Source organism: Rhinatrema bivittatum, chromosome 10 (assembly GCF_901001135.1).
Source record: "Rhinatrema bivittatum chromosome 10, aRhiBiv1.1, whole genome shotgun sequence".
Classification (NCBI taxonomy): Eukaryota; Metazoa; Chordata; class Amphibia; order Gymnophiona; family Rhinatrematidae; genus Rhinatrema; species Rhinatrema bivittatum.
Genome location: NC_042624.1, coordinates 25164550 through 25174065, shown reverse-complemented (window position 1 = coordinate 25174065; position 9516 = coordinate 25164550). Strand labels below are relative to the sequence as shown.

The 9516-nt window shown below is 42.0% G+C and overlaps 1 protein-coding gene across 1 annotated transcript in view; it reads right to left on the bottom strand.

Moving 5' to 3' along the window:
- The window catches only part of LOC115100450 (dimethylaniline monooxygenase [N-oxide-forming] 5-like), a 42630-nt gene that overhangs the window by 6172 nt on the left and 26942 nt on the right, over nt 1-9516 (bottom strand). The window lies entirely within an intron of this gene.

Here is a 9516-nt window from a genome sequence, read left to right as displayed (position 1 = left end):
TATGCATGCAGGTTCCCCTGCAGAAGTCGCACACTTGTTAGAGCAGACGTAACTTTGTGTGGTGAGGTTTTTGCATGCCCTATCCCATCTGTGTGGGGATTTTCAAAACAAATGTATGCACAAATTTTGATTTGAAGATTCAGGATAAAGTCTGTGCATCAAAAGGACACATGGGGCCTCATTTTCCAAGCACTTTACCGCGTGCGATAAATTCACAAATTGCGTTAACAGCTGTTAACGCGATTTAGTCATTTGGTATTCAGGGGGCGGCTGCTATCGCGGCTAATAACTACAACTCCAACCTCGCGTTATGGACCTGAAAAGGATTACCTCCATCCACGATAGTCCCAGACAGCCTGTGTCAGAGAGAGAGAGCAGAGAGAGAAGAGAGAGAAGAGAGAGAGTGAGAGAGAGAGAGAGGAGAAGAGAGAGAGAGAGGAGAGAGAGAGAGAGAGAGAGAGAGAGAGAGAGAGAGAGAGAGAGAGAGGAGAGACTGACTTACTATAGTGCCTATGCCCTACATAGGTATTTTAACCCCTATGGGAGGGCCACCTACTAACTCGGGTGGGGATTAGGTATGAGCGTCGGGGGTTGGGGGCCACTTTCGCATTCCACATGAGACCTACGGACTGAACAGTGGTCTCTAGTGCAGATTTGCTGGCCGTCGGAGTGAGGACGCTCACTCCAAGCGGAGATTTGGCCAACATTCTCTCCACCTAGCATGTTGTTGCCCAGGTAGAGTGTCCATCAAGCTAGGTAGAGAGAACGTTGCCCAAACCACTTCTTGGAGTGAGCGTCCTCACTCCGACAGCCAGCAAATCTGCACTAGAGACCACTGTTCAGTCCGTAGGTCTCATGTGGAATGCGAAAGTGGCCCCCAACCCCCGACGCTCATACCTAATCCCCACCCCGAGTTAGTAGGTGGCCCTCCCATAGGGGTTAAAATACCTATGTAGGGCATAGGCACTATAGTAAGTCTGTCTGGGACTATCGTGTCTGGGACTATCGTGCACCGTGATAAAAGAAACTGGCAAATATCGTGCACTGCAATAAAAGACTGACAGAATCATCGTGCACTGGGAAAACATCGCGTGCGGCGCTAATGTTTTCGTGAATGGCGAAAACATCGCCGCACGCGATTTTTCCCCACTGCACGAAAGAAGCCTCATTTGCATTGGTAACGCCCCCTAATGCGATATTGGAAAATAAGGCCCATGAACTTTATCCCTGTCTGCACCGTTTTAAAATTAAGCTCCTGGGGGGTCTCTGTACTAGTTTGCAGGTTAGCGGCCGTGTTCACATGTGAGTTTTCTGCCCATGCAAACTGAACTGGGTTGAAAAATTGCACACGAACCTGAGCTCCCAGAATCAATGAAAAAAGATGACTACATCGCTGTGTAGTCTTCTTTATTGAGAAAACCAGGTCACAAAGACAGTTTCTGCTGAATTCTGAGTTAAGGAGCTGCTTTGCATGAGGTTCATCCCAGCAACCATTAACTTAGAATGTTAGTGTATTATGTGCAAAGGTAGCGGGATGAGTGGAATGAGTTTGCAGATTGGGGCTTTGAGGGAACAAAAATTCACAAAATATGGAGATTTGGGCATGTTTGCATGTTTTAGGGAGTTTGGCATGTTTTTTTTTCTTATCAAGCCCCATTTTGTGAAATCACTTCACACTTCAGTACATTAGCCTCTAGGTTTGTATCTGATCTAATGGAGGGATAAGTGATTTTCCCAAAGTCATAAGGAGAATCAGTGGGAGAAGCTGGATTTGAATCCTAACTTCCCTGGTTCTCAAGTAGCTGAATGAAAATATGTGACTGGAGGAATCGATAAACACACAGGGATAGTAATTTTCAAAGTCATTTGAAATGGGCTTTTACAAAAGTACCTGTGGCTAGATGGGTAAAAGTGCATGCATAGGTCTAGTATGCATGTCCAGCAGTGAGCAGAAGCCTTCCCAGGATAAAGGAGGGATTTGAACTTATTGCATATACGTTTGCATTTTTTAAAGTGTGCACCTAATTTTCCTTGAAAAAACAATGTGCACAATGCAAGTCTGTGCATTTACTTTTAGTCTTTCCCCTAAAACCTTCTTCCCCTCTCCCTCTTTGTCTATCTCAGTGGATAGTGCTCTCATCCTGATTTCTTTGGCCCATAACCTTGGAGTTATCTTTGATGCCTCTCTCTCCTTCTCTGTGTACATTCAAAACACTATTAAAGCATTGCTAAAATCCGTCCCTTCCTTCCTGAGCATGCTACCTCAATGCTCATCCGCTCTCACCATCTCCTGTTTAGACGACAGTAACTTACTCTTCACAGGCTTTCCACTGGACCAATTTTCTCTGTGAAATCTATTCCAAATTTGGCAGCATGACTTACCTGTCTTCACGTTGCTAACCCCTCTTCTCGTCTGCCCTGCATGCAGTTCAAGCTTCTCTTACTCTCCTACGCATGCCTTCATTCTGCAGCTCCTCATTCCTTCTCTCCTTTCTCCCTACATTGTCTGCAGTCTCCTTCTCCATGGCTGACTCTCTGCTTCCCACCTTGCTCTGCCCTATGCCTGGAACAGACTTCCTGATGCTCCATCACTGGCCATATTCAAGTCCGGTCTAAAAATCACTTGAGGCTGCTTTTAAATCCTAATTACTTTTCTACAATAAACACTCTCTTGCCACAGACTCTTGTTTTTAGTGTATGTTTACCTTGACTAGGTAAGCATACATTAAACTAGGTTGTAAGCTTCATGAAGCAGGAATTGTCTTTTGTGAGTATCTGTACAGCTGCGCAAATGACTGTCAGTGCTTTAAAAATAATAAGTAGTGGAAGGGATAATTTTCAAAGGGAAAGTAGACACATAAATTGCCTGTGAAAATTGGTATAAAGTCATCAGGGGTTAGAGATGTGCATTTAAAAAAATGTTATTTCAGTTCATTCATTTGTTTTGCATGCCCCAAAATTAATTTCATTTATTTCAAATGAAAAAATAAAGCATTTATTAGTTTTCCATTAATATCAATGGGATAAATGCATGCTATTTTGGGCTCTAAAACTGGGGATTTCTAATGAAATTCATCAGTAGACATTAACAGAAGGGGGGAGAACACTCCAAGATACCAAACCTCTTTTAATGTGGCATCATGAGAGGTCAGAGTATCCCAAACAGAGGCAGCCACTCTCCAAAGCAACAGTGAGAGTGGCAAAAACAACCCAAGACTCCAAAAGAGGGGTAAAGGGCACCAGCTACAGTGGTGGGAAGATCCCAAGGCACTAAAAAGTGCAAAGCAGCACTAAGAGTGCATGAATAGCTCAGGGCCCCATGAAGGGAAAATGAACTACCAAACTCAAAGAAAAGAAACCAATAGCAGTACAAACAGTGGTAATGAAGAATGAGAGATGCGAAGCACCCATGGCTCCAAATAAGGGGCAAAGGACAAATGGGTAAGAAACCATAGTTTGATGGATAAGCTGCTGTGGTGGAAAGAAGCTAATGGATATTATGGGAAGGAGGTTTGTACAAAACATCAGGTTTTGGAAGATAGGGATTTTAGTTGATGAGAATAAACCAAAGGAAATGTTGTCATCAGTCCGTTCCGCTTTGAGTGGTGATTATAGACCAGGGGTGGTTATTCTAGAGGAACTTTGTGGGGACATCTTTGTGGATTTTTGGAAGAAAAAGGTACAGGAGTACAGTATTTCCTTGTCATGGGAAAAGGTCTAGATAATTGTTTGGAAGGAGAAATTTGAAGAAATAAGTGTTTGTATTTGAGAGAAGAAACTTGGGGCATGGAGGAGTTTGCTTCAGTGGGCATGGAGGAGTTGCATGAGATGTTGTCTATCTACAAACTCAGTGTCTCTTAGATCCTTGTCCTTCCTTTTTGATAAATACCATGCCAGATAATATGTTATTGGTGTTACAACAAATTGTTAATTTGTCATTGGATAGTAGTTGTTGTTTACCAGTTCAGTTAAAACAATCAGTGGTGACTCTGGTGTTGAAGAAGACTTCCTTAGACAAGAAGTGTTATGCCAATTATCATCTGGTGGCAAATAGCCCTTTGGATAAGGTTATTAAATGTGCTGTGTGTTCCCAATTGTCTTCATATTGAGAGAAAACAATTTATTTATTTATCGAGTTTTTATATACCGTCGTTCGGTTCCGCCATCCCAACGATAGATGAGTGTCAATCGGGGGATACAGCACAGAGATGGTTCTTTTAGCAGTTCAGGAAGAGGTATTGTATTGTAGGGAGAAATCAGAATCAGTGTTACAGATTTTGTTTAGCTCTGTCTAGTGCATTTGATCTGGTGGATCACTCTCTGCTTTTATTGAGCTGTGAGGAACAGGGGCTAAAGGGGCAGGTTTTAAGGTAGTTGAATTCTTATTTCTTTTTTGAAAGACAGAACTGCAGTGGTGAAGATAAGAGGGGAACATTCTAAGCAGTATAGCTTTGAATGTGGAGTTCCATAGAGTTCCCCTTTATCCCTATTATTATATAATCTTTTTATGGGGAATTTGGTTAGAGAGTTGGGGTTTAAGGGATTTCTCTATGCAGATGATATGCAACTGATTTTCCCAGCAGAATGTAATCTTGAGAAGGCTATGAGGAGGACTAATGAGAACTTGGGTTTACTTTCTAAGTGGTTTTATAAAAACCGCTTAGTGTTGAATATTGGGAAAGAGGGTGTGGTTCAAAGATCATGGATATTAAGAGTAGAAGAGATGGAGTTGGCAACTAGCCCTAAGATCAAGAGCTTGCAGGTGATTTGTGATGATCAGTGGAATTTTGAGTCTTATATTTCAATGGTACTTCAACAGATATTTTTTAAGCTTAGGTTGTTGAGAAGGCAGTGGGCATCCCTCTCCTTGGCTGCATTTCGGGTGGTTGTACAGGCATTTGTTTTGCCTCAGATTGATTATTGTAATGGGTTGTTGGTGGGGTTGGCAGCTAAAAGTATTCACAGGTTACAGGTCATGCAAAATATGGCAGCAAGATTAATTTATGGTTGTCCTTGGAAGTTTAATGCCGCTCCTTTATTGAAGCAGCTGCATTGGCTACCAGTCCAGCAAAGAGCACAATTTAAAATCATTTGCTTGATATACATAAAGTATCTAGAGCAGTGCTTCTCAACCGGTGTGTCGCAAGACACCAGTGTGTCGCCAAGCACATGCAGGTGTGTTGTCACACTTCCTGGTCCCCCTGCCCCAGCGAGATAGGAACGTATCCCCCGCCCAAGCTTAAAATGCTGAAAGCCCGTGCGGAATGCGACAAGAGAGCTGAGTCAGCAGCGCCGACATGGTCTCTTCTTCCTGCCCCGTGGCCTGGAAAAGGAAGTGGAGTGCAGCAGCCGTGCGCATGGGAAGAAGAGACTATGCTAGTGAAAGCAGCACAGCCTGAAGCATGAGCAGCACGATGCGGAGCACAAAAGAAGCAAGATCAGTGCCCGTGGCTGATGGGAATCCTTTCTCGAAGCCAGTGGAAGTGGAGGAGGTTGTTGCTGCTGCTGCCTCTAAGGCAGGAAATGGAGCAGACTGCTGCTATTGCTGGTTCAGGGGGTGGAGAGAGTGAGTAAGCAAGCAAGCAAGCATATATGTTTGAGATCCTGTGTGTGTGTGTGTGTGTGTGTGTGTGTGTGAGAGAGAAACAGCATATATGTAAGGGAATGATTGAGAGCCTGTATGTGATTGAGATCCTTTGTGCCTGAGAGAGATAGTATGCATGTAAGTGTATGACTGAGAACCTGTATGTGTGAGAAATATCATGTGTATGTATGATTAAGAGCCTGTGTATAAGTATGAGAGCAAGCATGTGTGTCTGTTGTGAATGAGAGCCTGTGTGTAAGTGAGAGAAAGAGAGAGAGCATGTGTGTGACAGAGTCTGTGTGAGAGGGAAAGAGACAGCATGTATGTATGTGATTGAAAGCCTGTGTATGTGTGAAAAGAAAGCATGTGTGTAAATGTGTGATTGAGAGAGAAAAAGCATGTCTTTATGTGTGTGATTGAGAGCCTGTGTAAGTGAGAGAGTAAGCATGTGTATATGTGAGTGACTGAGAGCAGTGGGTGTGAGAGAGAGAGAGGAGAAAGTTGCAAGCAAACCACCCATCCTCCTGCTAATTCAGAACAATCTCAGGACACCTGGATATCAAACGTTCCCAGGTATGCAGAGCAAAGCATTTTTTCCATCCTTATTTTTCATTACTGGGTCTTTGTGCCTGCTATTTTTAAATATTTTATTGATCTCTAGAAATGTTTTATATTTTTTAATTATTGGATATTCCATTCATCAGCTGTTTTGAACTAATCTGTTCTTTTTATTATTATGGTTTTACTGCTATTGATTTTATATTTCTTGATTTGTTTTATGAGGACTGGTGATGCTTCTCTTTTCCTTTGTTACATTGCATACAGTCTCTCTGGCTTGTTGTAGTTTCCAGTTCAGTTTTTGTCTGCATGTTTCTATTTATGTTTTATGATCTCTTTAATTTTTGTTAGGTGAGGGTCAGCACATGTGACTGAGGTGAGGTTTTCTGCTGGCGTGTAGTTTCTGTGTAGGGCTCTATAGCAGCCTGGCTTGGTCCATTTTCCTAATAGGAAGTGTATTGGATTTTTAAGGTCTGGTGTAGTATTTTCAGTTTTGCCTTGTAAGGTGGTTACTGTTTGAGTACTGGAAATTGGTGCTCTTTTGGTATGGGATGTTTACAATTTATGCAATTTCTGTTCATACAGAGTACTTATCTTTCCCGTGTCTCATGCTTAGCAATAAAAATAATACAGGGCCTTTATTTTTTTATTTCCGCTGTGAATGCTAATGAGCAGTGTGTCGCAGATATGAGTGTAGTCTGTCTGGTGTATCACAATAGGATATAAAAGGGCAGGATTTATGCAAGTAATTATCACATACATACAGTTTTTAAATCAATAACAAATATACACATATTTGTTACCACTCATGAATGTATAGCCACTGTAATGTGGTATAGATGTACTTTTTCCATATGGGAGTATGCAGAGTTAGTCTATAAATGGGAGAATAGCAGGATCCATTCTCATCAGGGACTTTCAGAACCAGTTCCTTGTTTATCTCTATAGCTTTCAATGTGGGTAAGAACTGGACTAGCTCTGTCTGTCTCTGATGACATGGAGCCTGCTGCAATCCCACATCTAGAAGGTATTTGTTGGGTAGGAAAACTAGACATGTAGATATTGACTTCATCATCAGAAGCCTGGATGCTTTATATTTTTGCCTTGGTTTGTAATCTTTAAATCTGCTTTTTCTCTGTAAGACAGTGCTTCTCAACTCAGTCCTCAGGGCACACATAGTCAGTCAGTCAGTCAGGTGTTCAAGATATCCACAATGAATGTGCATGAGAAGATTTCCCCCACCCTCCTGATCAAAAATGCCCCCTTCTCGCTCAACACAGCAGACTCCCACACACACATTGTAGCATCTCCATCTCACACCAATCCAGACCAGCACCCCACACACATCACATTTCACTAAAAGCAGCACAGCTCCCCAACACACTATTTGTTTCTGGAGTAGATTGTAAGCTCAATGGAACAGGGATTGTTTCTTATCTGCAGTTGTACAGTGCTTGCGCTACAGAAATAAGTAGTAATAATACAATCTTGGCAACCCTCCCCCAGAACAGTGCCAGGCTTTCCCCCACTCTTCTAGCTTACTTTTCTGGAAAGGACCCATCCTGAAGGGCAGCCTGTCAGGAAGGATGCAAAAGCCCTCTTGCCTGTACTGTTTAAGCTGCAAAATGAGGGTGCCTAGCAGGGCTTCAGCACATAGTACTAGGATTAAGAGAGGCTCCATGAAACTAACTGGTAGGCATTTTTGCCAGAGGATAGTAGTATAGCTGGGTTTAAAATAGGTTTGAACAAGTTTCTGGAAGACAAGTCTATTAACAATTATTATCCAGGTAAATATGGGAATCACAACTGTGTGCTGTGGCTGTGTCATATTCCTGTGAGCATACTGGCGTATCCGTGTGTTTCAGGGAATATCAGTCACTGTGTGGTTATATATAACCAGTCTATGTGTGCGCTGTTGCCTTATACTCTCTATACATTGTATATACATTTTAGTCTTGTCCTAGTTCTCTACCTAGCTGCTATCAAGCTAGGGCGAGAGTACATTGCACAAATCTCATCTTTGTGTACCTTTCCTCACTCCAAATCACATCAAATCTTCACTGATGTGTACTGTGCTGTCGTACCTATGATTTTGCATGTAACTCTGCCTCCCAAACTCTAGACTACCACCAAAACCTCACCTCGAGTTACTAGCTGGCCCTCCTAAAGTGATATAAATAGTTTACTTATGAGAGCCTTATGACGAGTCAGTCTTTCTCTCTCTCCTCAATAAAACCTGTCTAGACAGTAATGCAGCCTAACCACACCCCTTTTCCTTACCACGGGCATTAGGCCTGCAAAATGATGAATCTAGGTCTTAGATTATAAGTCCTCTGGGGATACCTACAGTACCTGAATGTAATTCACTTTAAAGTGCAAAAAGCAGAATATAAATAAATATAGAAATATCTATAAAGGTGGTTAGTGCAGCTGCTTTTAAAAATTGTCTAGAATGATCCTGGAGGAAAAGTCCATAAACAACTATTAACCATGTAGACTTGGAAAACCTACTGCTTGTCTCGCTTATGAGCATGGATTGGACCTATTCTTTGGGATCCTACTAGATACTTGTGACCAGGATTGGCGACTGTAAGAGAGAGGATGCTAGGCTAGATGGACTTTTGGTCTCACCCGGTATGGCATTTCTTATGTTCTACTGTCTGAAGACATCTACCTGCATTGTTTTCGTTATAAATTCTACCTATGCAAAAGTCCACACCTACTTTGAACCTACGACAAGTTTCAGACAGAAAGCATGTGTGTACCTTCCCATTGAAACTAGATGTAAAGATAACAAAGCAAACTATCTGAAAATTGCCCTATAGTGGTGATCAAATATTTCCTCTCTTGTCTTTTTTTTTTCTCTCTCTCCCTCTTCTTCATCTAAAGAATGATACAATTTTGCCCATTGATCCACTAGGGTCCCTGCGTGAGCAGGGCCTTCTGCATATTCAGTGTTGGTCATTAGATTACACTGGAGGCTTTCTAACCCTTGCACCTGTGAAGACCAGCAAGGTACTCATTGCTTACCTGATATGAGGGTTAACTTACACACACAGGTCATGTTCATGTGTAACGCGGACTGAGTATATGCTTTCCCAAGGGAGGGGTTAAAAAGGGGTTTCAACTTACACGCATACTTTTCAATTTAAAAAAATAAACACAGAAATGTTTTTGACAATTTTGTGCATGTTCAATAGGTTAACTTGTGCAAGACAGACTTGGTGGAATAATTGTCAAAGTGACTGGAATAACATATTTATGGGATAAGTTCTGCTAAATGTTTGAAAATTAATCTCCCTCTTTTGATTATTACACAGTATTTGTGTCTGTCAGCATCTTCCACAGCTATAGGAGGTAACTGCACAGGAAGA